At 30.0% G+C, this 16,267-nt stretch overlaps 1 protein-coding gene across 1 annotated transcript in view; it reads right to left on the reverse strand.

Annotated features, from left to right (window-relative positions):
* LOC132949851 (uncharacterized) overlaps positions 1-14,808 on the reverse strand; it is a 98,350-nt gene extending 83,542 nt beyond the window's left edge. Inside the window, exon 1 of the mRNA XM_061020931.1 lies at positions 14,786-14,808. The gene's annotated coding sequence lies outside the window, so the exon portion shown is untranslated. The remainder of the gene's footprint in view (positions 1-14,785) is intronic.
* Positions 14,809-16,267: the final 1,459 nt, after the last annotated feature.

The raw sequence follows: 16,267 nt of genomic DNA on the forward strand, positions 1-16,267 counted from the left end.
TTTTAAACAGAAAAAACAATTCAAAATATTTAGTTCATTAAAGAATGATTATTCATAGGGCACCAAGTTATCAATTTTCAAGTCAATACAAAATATTCAACTAGAGTAACATAACTAAAAAAAAAATTTGAAGGAGGGTGTTGGCGCCCGCAGGCAAATGCATTTTAGGAAACCAAAAAAAAATTTAGAATAAATTTAACTGTAGGAACACACATTACAAAGTACAAACTAAAATCAGAATATTAAACAGAAAAAACTATTTAAAATATTTATTTCATCAAACAAGGCTTATTTAAGAGGTACTAAATTGTCAATGTTTAAAATATTTGGATAGAGGTTGAATCCTAAAAAAAAAATTGAAGGAGGGTGTTGGCACCCGCAGGCAAATGCATTTTAGGAAACCAAAAAAAAATGTTGAATAAATTTAAGTGTAGGAATACACATTACAAAGTACAAACTAAAATCAGAATATTAAACAGAAAAAACTATTTAAAATATTTATTTCATTAAACAAGGTTATTCAAGAGGTACTAGATTGTCATTGTTTAAAATATTTAGCTAGATGTTGAATCCTAAAAAAAAAATTGAAGGAGGGTGTTGGCGCCCGAAGGCAAATGCATTTTAGGAAACCAAAAAAAAATTTTGAATAAATTAAACTGTAGGAGTACACATTACAAAGTACAAACTAAAATTCCCGGAATTTTAAGCAGAAAAAACTATTCAAAATATTTAGTTTATTAAAGAATGACTATTCATAGGGCACCAAGTTATCAACTTTCAAGTCAATACAAAATATTCAACTAGAGTTAAATTACTAAAAAAAAAAATTGAAGGAGGGTGTTGGCGCCCGCAGGCAAATGCATTTTAGGAAACCAAAAAAAAATTTAGAATAAATTTAACTGTAGGAACACACATTACAAAGTACAAACTAAAATTTGAAGGAGGGTGTTGGCGCCCGCAGGCAAATGCATTTTAGGAAACCAAAAAAAAATTTAGAATAAATTTAACTGTAGGAACACACATTACAAAGTACAGACTAAAATCAGAATATTAAACAGAAAAAACTATTTAAAATATTTATTTCATCAAACAAGGCTTATTTAAGAGGTACTAAATTGTCAATGTTTAAAATATTTGGATAGAGGTTGAATCCTAAAAAAAAAATTGAAGGAGGGTGTTGGCACCCGCAGGCAAATGCATTTTAGGAAACCAAAAAAAAATGTTGAATAAATTTAATTTTATTAATACACATTACAAAGTACAAACTAAAATGCCCAGAATTTTAAACAGAAAAAACTATTCAAAATATTTAGTTAATTAAAGAATGATTAACATAGGGCACTAAGTTATCAATTTTCAAGTCAATACAAAATATTCAACTAGAGTTACATTACTAAAAAAAAAATTTAAGGAGGGTGTTGAAGCCTGCAGGCAAATGCATTTTAGAAAACAACAAAAAATTTGGAAACAATTTTACAGAAGAAAAGTACATTTCAAAATTCAAACTAAAATACCCAGAATATTAAACAGAAAAAACTATTTAAAATATTTATTTCATTAAACAAGGATTATTCAAGAGGTACTAGATTGTCAATGTTTAAAATATTTGGCTAAAGGATGAATCCTTAAAAAAAAAATTGAAGGAGGGTGTTGGCGCCCGCAGGCAAATGCATTTTAGGAAACCAAAAAAAAATGTTGAATAAATTCAAGTGTAGGAATACACATTACAAAGTACAAACTAAAATCAGAATATTAAACAGAAAAAACTATTTAAAATATTTATTTCATCAAACAAGGCTTATTTAAGAGGTACTAAATTGTCATTGTTTAAAATATTTAGCTAGAAGTTGAATCCTAAAAAAAAAATTGAAGGAGGGTGTTGGCGCCCGAAGGCAAATGCGTTTTAGGAAACCAAAAAAAAATTTTGAATAAATTAAACTGTAGGAGTACACATTACAAAGTAAAAACTAAAATTCCCGGAATTTTAAACAGAAAAAACTATTCAAAATATTTATTTCATCAAACAAGGCTTATTTAAGAGGTACTAAATTGTCAATGTTTAAAATATTTGGATAGAGGTTGAATCCTAAAAAAAAAATTGAAGGAGGGTGTTGGCGCCCGCAGGCAAATGCATTTTAGGAAACCAAAAAAAAATTTAGAATAAATTTAACTGTAGGAACACACATTACAAAGTACAAACTAAAATGCCCAGAATTTTAAACAGAAAAAACAATTCAAAATATTTAGTTCATTAAAGAATGACTATTCATAGGGCACCAAGTTATTAACTTTCAAGTCAATACAAAATAATCAACTAAAGTTACATTACAAAAAAAAAAATTGAAGGACGGTGTTGGCGCCCGCAGGCAAATGCATTTTAGGAAACCAAAAAAAAATTTTGAATAAATTTAAGTATAGGAATACACATTACAAAGTACAAACTAAAATGCCCAGAATTTTAAACAGAAAAAACAATTCAAAATATTTAGTTCATTAAAGAATGATTATTCATAGGGCACCAAGTTATCAATTTTCAAGTCAATACAAAATATTCAACTAGAGTTACATTACTAAAAAAAAAAATTTAAGGAGGGTGTTGAAGCCTGCAGGCAAATGCATTTTAGAAAACAACAAAAAATTTGGAAACAATTTTACAGAAGAAAAGTACATTTCAAAATTCAAACTAAAATACCCAGAATATTAAACAGAAAAAACTATTTAAAATATTTATTTCATTAAACAAGGATTATTCAAGAGGTACTAGATTGTCAATGTTTAAAATATTTGGCTAAAGGATGAATCCTTAAAAAAAAAATTGAAGGAGGGTGTTGGCGCCCGCAGGCAAATGCATTTTAGGAAACCAAAAAATAATGTTGAATAAATTCAAGTGTAGGAATACACATTACAAAGTACAAACTAAAATCAGAATATTAAACAGAAAAAAATATTTAAAATATTTATTTCATCAAACAAGGCTTATTTAAGAGGTACTAAATTGTCAATGTTTAAAATATTTGGATAGAGGTTGAATCCTAAAAAAAAAATTGAAGGAGGGTGTTGGCACTCGCAGGCAAATGCATTTTAGGAAACCAAAAAAAAATTTTGAATAAATTTAATCGTAGCAATACACATTACAAAGTACAAACTAAAATCAGAATATTAAACAGAAAAAACTATTTAAAATATTTATTTCATTAAACAAGGTTATTCAAGAGGTACTAGATTGTCATTGTTTAAAATATTTAGCTAGATGTTGAATCCTAAAAAAAAAATTGAAGGAGGGTGTTGGCGCCCGAAGGCAAATGCATTTTAGGAAACCAAAAAAAAATTTTGAATAAATTTAAGTATAGGAATACACATTACAAAGTACAAACTAAAATGCCCAGAATTTTAAACAGAAAAAACAATTCAAAATATTTAGTTCATTAAAGAATGATTATTCATAGGGCACCAAGTTATCAATTTTCAAGTCAATACAAAATATTCAACTAGAGTAACATAACTAAAAAAAAAATTTGAAGGAGGGTGTTGGCGCCCGCAGGCAAATGCATTTTAGGAAACCAAAAAAAAATTTAGAATAAATTTAACTGTAGGAACACACATTACAAAGTACAAACTAAAATGCCCAGAATTTTAAACAGAAAAAACAATTCAAAATATTTAGTTCATTAAAGAATGATTATTCATAGGGCACCAAGTTATCAATTTTCAAGTCAATACAAAATATTCAACTAGAGTAACATAACTAAAAAAAAAATTTGAAGGAGGGTGTTGGCGCCCGAAGGCAAATGCATTTTAGGAAACCAAAAAAAAATTTAGAATAAATTTAACTGTAGGAACACACATTACAAAGTACAAACTAAAATCAGAATATTAAACAGAAAAAACTATTTAAAATATTTATTTCATCAAACAAGGCTTATTTAAGAGGTACTAAATTGTCAATGTTTAAAATATTTGGATAGAGGTTGAATCCTAAAAAAAAAATTGAAGGAGGGTGTTGGCACCCGCAGGCAAATGCATTTTAGGAAACCAAAAAAAAATGTTGAATAAATTTAAGTGTAGGAATACACATTACAAAGTACAAACTAAAATCAGAATATTAAACAGAAAAAACTATTTAAAATATTTATTTCATTAAACAAGGTTATTCAAGAGGTACTAGATTGTAATTGTTTAATATATTTAGCTAGATGTTGAATCCTAAAAAAAAAATTGAAGGAGGGTGTTGGCGCCCGAAGGCAAATGCATTTTAGGAAACCAAAAAAAAATTTTGAATAAATTAAACTGTAGGAGTACACATTACAAAGTACAAACTAAAATTCCCGGAATTTTAAACAGAAAAAACTATTCAAAATATTTAGTTTAATAAAGAATGACTATTCATAGGGCACCAAGTTATCAACTTTCAAGTCAATACAAAATATTCAACTAGAGTTACATTACTAAAAAAAAAAATTGAAGGAGGGTGTTGGCGCCCGCAGGCAAATGCATTTTAGGAAACCAAAAAAAAATTTAGAATAAATTTAACTGTAGGAACACACATTACAAAGTACAAACTAAAATGCCCAGAATTTTAAACAGAAAAAACAATTCAAAATATTTAGTTCATTAAAGAATGATTATTCATAGGGCACCAAGTTATCAATTTTCAAGTCAATACAAAATATTCAACTAGAGTTACATTACTAAAAAAAAAATTTGAAGGAGGGTGTTGGCGCCCGCAGGCAAATGCATTTTAGGAAACCAAAAAAAAATTTAGAATAAATTTAACTGTAGGAACACACATTACAAAGTACAGACTAAAATCAGAATATTAAACAGAAAAAACTATTCAAAATATTTAGTTCATAAAACAAGGATTATTCAAGAGGTACCAGATTTTCAATGTTTAAAAAATTGGCTACGGGTTAAATCATAAAAAAAAATTGAATGAGGGTGTTGGCGCCCGCAGGCAAATGCATTTTAGAAAACAAAAAATAAATTTGGAAAAAATTTACCGTAGAAATACACATTACACATTTCAAACGAAAATGCCTAGAATCTTAAACAGAAAAAACTATTCAAAATATTTTGTTCATTAATGAATGATTATTTACAGGCACCAAGTTATCAATTTTCACGTCAATACTAAATATTCAACTAGAGTTACATTACTAAAAAGAAAAAAGGAGGGTGTGGTCGCCGGCTTGTCAGTGTTTAAAAAATCTATATAGAAAGATCGAGATAGGAATTAAATAACAGAAACAAATTCTCTGAAGACTCAGAAAGTTGAAAATATTCATATTAAAAATCAATTGAATTAAATTTATGAAAAAAAATTGAAAGGGGAACGTGGGGTACCGCAGGCAAACGCATTTTAAGAAGCAGATAAAAAATTTTAAAAAAATCATTTGGCACCAAGTTGTTAATGTCTTAAAAAAAGATATATATAAAAGAATCAAAAAAAGTTAAATATATAAAAAAATAAATTGAATGGGGAACGTGAGAGAACCTAGCCAGTCTCTTTTCAAATTATATATTATGTACACAGGTACTCAGCGTACTCCCAGGTATAGCCGGTTAATCTTGAAAAATTTTTATACAAAAAAATCTACTTGAGTTCAATGAAGTGAAAAAAAAATTGTTTGAGAAATCTGGGTGAAATAACACTAAACAAAAGAATATGTTGGAAGCTAAATACTGCAATACATATGAACTACAATCCAAAAACTAGGTGTTCTTTACATTATAATAATACGAACAGTTATTATGATCAGAGGTGTATCACAGTAATATATGCATTAGAAAATGTATAAATTGAATTTAAATTATAAAGGATGCAATGAAATTAAATGATAAAAGATCCTGCACGGACTCTACTATGTGATTGTAATTTATAAAGGACATAAAATGTTTAATTTAAAAGAATATTGTGTTTGGTGGGTCTACAGTCAATATTAAATTACAAACTATAAAGTCTAAATGCAAATAAAAACATAGTCAGATATCTGTTTTAGTCTTTGTAAATATGTGCGGAAAGAAATTAGATTTAGTACAATGTAAAAAATGTGGAAAGGAAACCCTGAGAATTCTTTGACAATAGGATATTAAAACACAAAACCATATATTAAGTTAAAACTATTGATTTTATACATTTTCTATTTACAAAAACTCATAAGTATTGAGAACCTTATAAAACCCTAGTAAAATAATATTTTGTTATATTTTAAAATACATTTTATAATTTGTTGTGGTAAAAAAATCATTATTTAATGTTGGCTGTATTTAAGTTTTTAATAACTATACTGGTACAACTCTTGCTGACAGTCTTTAAGACCGTGTTAAAAACTATGATAATTAGTTAACATCTAATTTCCTGCCCTATCCTAACCTAACCTAACCTAACCAAATTAATAATATTTAAATATTTTCGTTCATTGTTATGTTTACAATATCGAATACCTTGATAGTTAGTAGGAAAAGATCATTGCAAAGCTCACGACCGGTGATGGTAGTCGTCTATCATTACCATAGCTTCAACTAACCATAGGTTTACCTAACTAACCAGTAACCTTCTTATGACTTATTAGGACACTTTGAATAAAAAGATCCTGATTTGCAGGTTGCTGAACTTAAGTGTTTGATTATCAAGTTGATCCTTCGATTGTTGACAACCTTAATCCATGCTATGGATGAAGCCCATAGATAATAAAGATATGGATAGTCCACACCTATTTTAAATACATTTCAGGCCACGTTCCCGGAGGGGAAGGAAATTGAGGCTCCTTTATATTGATAGTCAATACTCGAGTTGGCCTCAATTGTTCCCCTCGAAGATCAGACCGCTGATAAGACTATTATGTCCTATCCATTATGTTATATCTTTATTATCTATGATGTAGCCATACCCAGCTCATTCGTGTAAACAATTTGAAGCACATAAAAGCGATCAACGAGTCTCTATCTACTTTATTGGTGGACGGCACTTTAACTACGGTCTGTAACGAGACAAAACCGGACGCCCCGCTCACGTGGCGCACTCTCGTCACTAACAATTTATTCTCGCGTACCGAGTACCGCGACACGCTTTTGCGCATCAATAACACATTACGCCCGCTGAACGCAGCAACATCCGTTCACGACGCAACCTAGAGCGCGTGAAGAAGCAAACTTGCTTTGCGACGGCACGCCGCCCGAGTTAATAAACTCATGTTCGTACCGAACCCCTCAACTTAAAACCCTTTTGAAGACATCATTGAAATCAGCATGTTCCGAACTATCGATAATAGATTTCAATGGGTTTTAAGTTAAAAAGAAAACATGGCAATCTTCAAAAACCTATTATATGTTTTATGCATCCCGTGAAAGTCATGACTATGATAAGTACCAGCCAGAAACACGGCCAAAACAACAGTTTCCCCGCTGAGTGCGGTATATTAGTGAGCCGGACGATAGTAGAACATCGTTATACCCGGACGCCAATTCCCAAACAGATAACAGCATACCCCCGTACTGAGTAAGCCGGACGATATTAAAAATATCGTTATACACGGATGCTCAATAGTCTGTCCCGGCTTTCCCTTTCCGCTCCGAACGACCGAGCGCTGTGTAAAAGTGTGCTGTTGTCGCTGCTGTCGCTCGTTGCTCTACGTACACTCTGTGAGACGACCAACACCAGGCACTTCAGTAGTCAATCCGTCAGCCGAGTCTAAAACGCCGAGCCATCGCCGCCGCCGTCCGATCGTTATACTCTATACTCCACTGAGTGTGTCGAGAACGCCGAGCCAACCTAACCGCCGTCCTCATCTACACCCCATTCACCGTCCACGCCGCTAAGTCACTATAAAGTGTTACCGTGCCACTGTACGAGCCGTTGTTATTGAAAGTACGCCGCCATCGAGAGCAGAGCATACTTCACCAGCTACCGAACAAAACTGTGAGTTATATGTTCGCATTCCCACCCCTTTATGTAACCCCATTAAATATTTTTATTGTACACTCTAATGAGTTTTATGCATCCCGTGAAAGTCATGACTATGATAAGTACCAGCCAGAAACACGCCCATAACAACAATTTCCCCGCTGAGTGCGGTAGATTAGTGAGCCGGACGATAGTAAAACATCGTTATACACGGATGCTCAATAGTCTGTCCCGGCTTTCCCTTTCCGCTCCGAACGACCGTGCGCTGTGTAAAAGTGTGCTGTTGTTGCTCGTTGCTCTACGTACACTCTGTGAGACGACCAATACCAGGCACCTCAGTAGTCAATCCGTCAGCCGAGTCGAGAACGCCGAGCCATCGCCGCCGCCGTCCGATCGTTATACTCAATTGAGCGAGTCGAGAACGCCGAGCCAACCTAACCGCCGTCCTCATCTACACCCCATTCACCGTCCACGCCGGTAAGTCACTATAAAGTGTTACCGTGCCACTGTACGAGCCGTTGTTAATGAAAGTACGCCGCCATCGAGAGCAGAGCATACTTCACCAGCTACCGAAAACTGTGAGTTATATGTTCGCGTTCCCACCCCTTTATGTAACCCCATTAAATATTTTTATTGTACACTCTGATGAGTATATTTAAAATAATTTATAAAATATTGTTGTACAAAACATTTGAATTATACAAAACAAAGATGAGGAGCATATTGGTTCAAAACATGATATTTCAATAAATAAAAACAATTTATTACCAACCAATTGCGTTTCATTACAGGTCCCTCAACTTACTTAGGCAACCTTGAGGCATTTCCTTTTAGGAAATTAATTAAATCCTCAAACATAACTCTTAATTCAAGAGTTTGTAACTAATACAATCATAATATAATATGAGTATAGTACATTTCGTAATATTTTTTTATAATATTTACTGTTAGTGAAATATTAAGTTTGTATTTCTAATATAATATATATTATGATATTTATTCGTCCATAAATACCACTTGCACCATGGCCCCTCGATATAGTAATGTGGCGACCCGGCACATCTCTTTTAGGTAAATGATTAAATACTTAATCAAGTCTTCCAATTTACTAAACATTTATATTTTGTAGATAATTTGAAGAAAAATTTAAAATTGACGAGGGACTGTGTGAGTTAACAAAATTTTTGGTATGAAATGTTTATTTGAACACCTGTTATAATGTATTATATTGAACTTAAGTTAATTTTTTATAATGTACTATAGTAAACATTTGAACATTTATTACAATATACGTATATTATACATAAATTTAAAGTATGATTTTTTTTTAGTTTTTTTTTTGAAAATTACCCACCTACTACAATACAAGACACTTTATTTTTATATTTTGAAGCAATATATGATTTGGATTATTTACATCTATATAAACTAAATTTCAGACCCATAGTTTAGTATTTAAAGTTTGTATGATCAAAGCCGTGGAACCAAATTTTATCAGACTCTACTAGAATGTTGTAGTTAAATTAAACTATAATAAGTATGTGGAATAACAGTACCTAACCTTCTATGATAATTTGTTATGAATATAATATTTTAAATAATAGCTCAAATTTAGCACTTTTACGGTACTTAATACATTTTCCTAATATTTTAACAGAAATTATGGAGCTAAAAATTTAGAAATACCTATATTATGTCACGGTCCATAGTTCATAGTTTTGTTTCATTTATAATAATAATGCTTTTTAATATACTTTTTCATAAATTAATATTTATTACAGTTGGCTTTTATGATTTGTTTGAACTATTAGTACGTATTTTGTTTGGGAGATCCCTATTATTACAACACCGTTACCAATATGCGTTTTTTTTTTGGTTAGTTAATATAATTGCATGTTTTCATGATTTCTTCGTATTTATGCTTATTTTCTTAAAATGTTTTTATATTTTCGGTTCATCCGTTACCTACCTACATACCTACCTACCAAGTGTGTAAATAAAGAATTTTTTTTGTAAACCAATTTGAACTATAATTTATTAATTTAAAAAATTTTTAATATAAACGTTTTCATTCAGTATTTTTTTGAATTTTAAGTGCATATTTTTGAATATTTCAGTGCGTATATTTTCCTGTTTTTAGTGCATACATGCATATTTAACACTTTTTCATTGCATTAAATTCACAGCCCTGCTAATAACTTTTACTTCCAATCATAATACCTACCACAGTTAATGTTAAATGTCAAATTGTCAACAATCAACTGCTTCTTCAACTTGATAACACTTAGAGGATGTCAGATTTTTAGCGCACCATTTATCTCTCTCTCTGACCCAATCATTTTAGTGTTTTTTTAATGGTACATTTGGTATGCTACGCGTGGGTCAAAGATGGAAAACAAATAGTGCGCTGACATCCCAACCGGCAACAAGTTTACACGAGTAAACTGGGTATGGCTCCATCATAGATAATAAAGATATGGATAGGACATAATGGTCTTATCAATGGTCTTCGAGGGGAACAATACATTGAGGCCAAATAAAGTATACTTATATCGAGTATTGACTATCGACTATCAATATAAAGGAGCCTCGATTGCCTTCCCCTCCGGGAACGCGGCTTCAAATATATTTAACATAGGCGTGGACTATTCATATCTTTATTATGTATGGGCTTCATCCACAGCATGGATTAAGGTGTCAACAATCAAAGAATAAACTTGATAATCAAACACTTAAGTTCGGCAACCTGCAACTCAGGATCTTTTTATTCAAAGTGTCCTAATGAGTCATAAGAAGGTTAGTTAGGTAAACCTATGGTTAGTTGAAGCCAAAGAGTCAATAGGGCTTTTGCAATTCAAGATCTTTTCCTACGTATTCGGCATTGTTAACATAACTATTCTACCTTTACACTTTTTCTTCCCCCGTCTCTCACAGCTATATACAGGTTCAGCCACTCTCATTCCCCACCTCCATATGATCGGTATTCTGTCTATCCATCTCTTCTTCAGTCTTCTCGTCCATCATTTCTCCCCTAAATTAACTTCTATAGCCACTCTCACTATCTCTTATCATACAGTGACCGAACCACCTAAACCTATTCTCTCTTGTTTTCCCTACAATATGTACACTACCCTACACTACCCTTAATTAATTAATTTCTTTTTCTATCCTCTTTTGTACCTTAACACCTTACTTATTATTCTCATATCTGCTACTCTCACTCCACTTACCTACCCTAACCTTACATTTCTTTTTCATCTTTCCCTTTCATACACCAAACATTCTGAAATCCGGTTGACCCATTTCCTTATCTTCGCCATATCACACACTTCCTAATTCCTATTCACTCAGTCTCTAGTTACCTACAAGCCATCGTACTTGATTATCGGTGAAAATATTTAAATATCATTGAGCGAATTCCCTAATCGAAAGAATTGCTTAAAAAAATATCATACCTCACCAATTTTCTAATTTTGAACACGACTTTATTGATAGCCCGAATAGTGTTATACCAGTATAGTTACAATACAAATATTTAAAATTTTCGGGCAATACATCCCCTGATCAATTAACTATAATAAAAAAAAACCTACTGAGATGAACCTTATTAGATTATTTAAATTTTCCAGAACAAGCCCCTAGTTGTTGGTCGCATGCCAATTTTAACCATATACTAGACCACAAGTTTATAGACATTCTATAATGCATTCTGCTGCCGGTGGCCCTAGACACTGTTGGGGAAATTATAATATTTCTTTAGTAATTAAATTACGATACGAATTATAAGTTACGTAGGTACTTATCCAATACTCGACTACCAGAATTTAAATTAATGAATGTGATGTACCTAGGTAACATATCGATCGATTCTAAAACAGAAACTTAACCTAGGTACAAATAATATCACAATATCAAATAGTGAAATGTGAAAATTTGAAGAAAATTTCCTATAGGTATATTCCGTAAAACCCCCAAAATAAAACGTACGTTTGAGGTGTTCTCTTAAGACCCAAATATTTAATGCCCGTATCCCGTATGCATATAAAATGTATGTTTCACATTTAACGAAAACTAAAACTATCGTGACGGAACTGAGTTACGAAGAACGTATAAAACAAAAATAATCGTCACCAAGTGATAGGTATAATCTGCTATGTACTTACAAATCATATTAAATAACATTAATCAATATGTATTTTCTTATTTTGTTAGATAGGTATAAAAACCTACCTTCCTACTTATAAAAGCATTACCTAATCATTGATTTAAAATTTTAAAAATTATTCTACTATAACAATAAATTAACAGTTGTAGGCAAAATATTATAATTTAAGGTATTTTTCATAATATCCTAATTTTTGTACACCTATAACAACTGGATTTTAAAAACTACTCTACGTCTAGCGGGTATATAAGTTATTCTGACAATAAATCAGTAGTAGGACAAGACTTACGTAATTATTTATTCTTCCGGTGAAACGCGGTCCCTTTGAGTGTATAATATTGTCTAGTGTCAGAGCTGTGCGTCTCCGCCAAGCAAAATGCAGCGCGCGTCTTCATATCTCCGATCCAAAAGTTCAGTCTGGAAGTATTGAGATTAATGACATTTATAAAAATAGGCACCTAGCTTAATAACCAGAATGGAACGAAATATGTGAGTACGTATTGGAATCGCTGTTCGTCTCAAACGATTGTCATTTGCCATAGATTATTTATAATTATAACCTAACCGTCCCAATCATAGAAAATATATAAATGGTCCTAACCGATGGATGATGGATATTTTTACATTATCTTCAAAACAACATTTATTTGTTTCTACTAGACGCAAATGCGGTAAATTGAATTCAAATTTATAATATAGATAACGGTTTTTTTACTTGGTAACCATTTATTTATTACTTGGTTTATAAACAAATTCTAATTGATATAAAATAGTAATTATATAAAAATAGTTTTATTGAACCCAATATTTAAAAATAATGTTTCAAATAAAATAATAAAAAAAATTTAAGAAATACCTATTAATTAATATGTATTACCTAAATAACAAAATAACTAAATAAATTCGTGTTTTTTTTTAAACATTTTCACGTCCCCCCCCCCCCCTCACCCCTTGACAAAATCATTTGACTCATTTAGCTACTTCATGAATTAAGAACGATACATTGAACGTACAAAACTGTACCTACCTACATAATAGTTATCAACCTATTAACCCATCAATAATATTATATTTTTAATCGTGTACACTAATCGATTGGTATATACAAAATAACGTTAAGTTATAAATAGGACGTGGATTTAAATGCATTAAAAATAAGAAAAATGCCTTAAAAATACGATTTAATGCACTTATATTACAAAGCTTAATAAAATGGCCAGAAAAATTAAAAGTCCAATTAAAACGAATATAAAATAAAATTTAGATAAGTGTATAGGTAGTGTATTCGTTATATTTTGAGTTTCATTATAGCACATCAGTCGATCAGATGCTATTTAATATTTTAAAATAAAAAAATTCGACAGTAATTCCATATTGGCAAGTGTTGTTTTCTATAACTGAAGACTGAAGTTATAGTATCGAACATAATGGGTACGTAAAAAAATAGAAATATAAGAAAAAAAATTACCTTTATTTAATTGTATTTAATTTTTTTCTAATAAGTTTTTATAAAATTGACTTTATCCCATATAAATGTTCTAATTTCATTTTTCAATTCGTTGATAATATATGAAACGAATTCTTTGCTTGGAAAGCAATGTTTTAGAAAATTCAGAAAATGCAGTTTATATTTAAATATTATAAATAATAATTTCTGATGCATTGATGCGGAAGAGTGAGGGGGTGGACAATCAGCCGAACCGAAATCTAACATCAAACACTTAATATAAACAATTTTTCACACACGCGTCATGATTTAAAAAAAAAAATATATTTATAATTCATATTTATACCGATTTTCTACCGAAAAAATAAATTACTTTAATCTCAATATTATTTATTAGTTAACGATATCTTTGCTCAGAATCGTTTTGTATTTTAATAATTTATACGTGGATATATTATTATTACTAATAATTATAGTAGTTGTGTTTGTTTTATGTCATTAATTTATTTAGTACTATACCAATAAATTATATACTAATTAATAATTTTTAAAACATTGTGTTCAAAATAATAAAAAACAAATGTGATTTTAATTAGAGTCTTGTAATGTACCTACTTATATTTAAAAAAATAAATAAATATAATAATAACTGTTGAACTTTTAGGGCATAATAGGTAACACATTCGTGTATGTAGTATTACACTATTTATATAGGTATATTCATATACCTATACGAGTATATGAGTAGGTATATTATTCATAAGTGCGCACACGTCAGGATAGGCAGTTGACCATTCCGTGAATATACTTTTATGTGTACATGGTTATACATCCCTAATCCCTATGATATAGAATATAGAATATATTAGGTGAACAATAGAAGTTAAGTATGTGACACTAAATTAATAGTTACCTATAACTTATAACGTTGTATTTGGAAAAAAAATTACCAGTTATTAATTAAAATTGTATCTTATGACTATTATCAGTTATAAGTCATAACATATATTTCTATAAATTAAACCAAAATATTTATATATTTATATTAAGTACCCTGTATAGGAATGCACCTATTAATTATAATTATTCTACAAACAGGGACTGGAAAAACGACGACAGCGTTTATATCTCGCGTATTTTATATATTTCTAGTCCGGAACTAATATATGCGCCTACAACACTTGGATGGCACATTTTTCGTGACATTAAATATTTGTTTTAAGTCTTAAAAGTAAATTTAAGCCCCAAAAGAATATAAGAACAAACTTACTTTAATTGTCGACTCCTTCGGCGGAATCCGTGACGTGTGTGAACTGCGACGGCGACGCCCATGAGGAAACGCTCCAGAATACAGCCAGAACTTAGAATATTGTGATTTATGAAAAATAAAATTATACGAAACGCAGTAAGTTTTTTGCTCATATCTTCTTTGCTTATGGAAATTTTAGAATTTTTAATCGACTGTGTCTTCTGCAACGACTTTGAGATTTGCCATAGATTAAATAAATAAATGATAGATATTATACTAGGTACGTCAATATGATGTATCCACGGATATAATATAATGCAACTTTTTATATCAAAGAGTTCTGTGTTAACGGCCAATTTGTTCATTGAAATTTGATATGACAATAAACCAAAATAGTTTATAATTTTGAATTTGAATTATAATAATATGATATAGGTATTATTTAAATTATTATTTTCGTTTATCAATTTAATTATTGATTAAGGTGGTGAATAGATATCAGAAGCACAAGAATATTTTTACAAGAGCATATTGTATTTTATGAATTATTAAATAAAAATGTGATTACTGGGTTTTAGAGTTAACATAAAGCCATAAACGTATACAGTAAATTCATCAAATACTATAATACCAACTATATTTTTACAATGATGTGTGTTTTTTTTTTTTTAATATTTTTAATTATTTTTTCTTGTGGTCTGTGTAAACGATAAGTATTCGTAATAAAGATTCAATTTTCATATATATTTGTAATCATATGTTTATTTTTAGTTTAATTTAATTGTAGGTATTTAGTAAATAATAATAGGTATACGAAATTGTGTTTTCGAATAGCAATTTATTGTTTGTATTAATACCTACACCATAATAGGGAACTAAAATTTTGTAAATGATGTACAAATGTATTTTTGGTGTTTTAAGGCTGCTGTAAAATCAATTTATGAGAATCCTTGCATTAAATTGTTAGGATTATTTGATATGAATAATTATTTTATTACATATTGGTAAGTCGATCAGAAACCATATTTACACTGAATGTTAATAGTAAAAAGCTATTAAAAAATCTATTATTTGTATTTATTTGTTAATAATAATTAAGACTTAAATATTAGCAGTAATCTTGTTCCTTTCACAAAATGGTTTTTAATTATTTTTAATTTAATTTATATTTATCCCAAAGTGATCTCTGAATAATCATTCAATGACGAATTTAATAGTTACATTCTCGGTTACATTAATTGGATTATAAATTAAAATAAACTAAAGTTTCCAGCTTCTACTACAACATTATTTTATATTTTATTTTATGTTTTTATAAATAATAATGTATTTATGTATATAAAAATATAAAATATAAAGATTAATAACATTATATTGTTTTAAATTCTACGCGCAAACCTAAGGTGATACCTGGCGTATAGTATAACATGCAAAAAAGTGCGTATTAAACTTGTCGTGGTGAAACGAAGACGGTCTCGCGTATTTTATACATTGCGCTATTGG

This window comes from Metopolophium dirhodum, chromosome 8 (genome assembly GCF_019925205.1).
Source record: "Metopolophium dirhodum isolate CAU chromosome 8, ASM1992520v1, whole genome shotgun sequence".
Taxonomy (NCBI): domain Eukaryota; kingdom Metazoa; phylum Arthropoda; class Insecta; order Hemiptera; family Aphididae; genus Metopolophium; species Metopolophium dirhodum.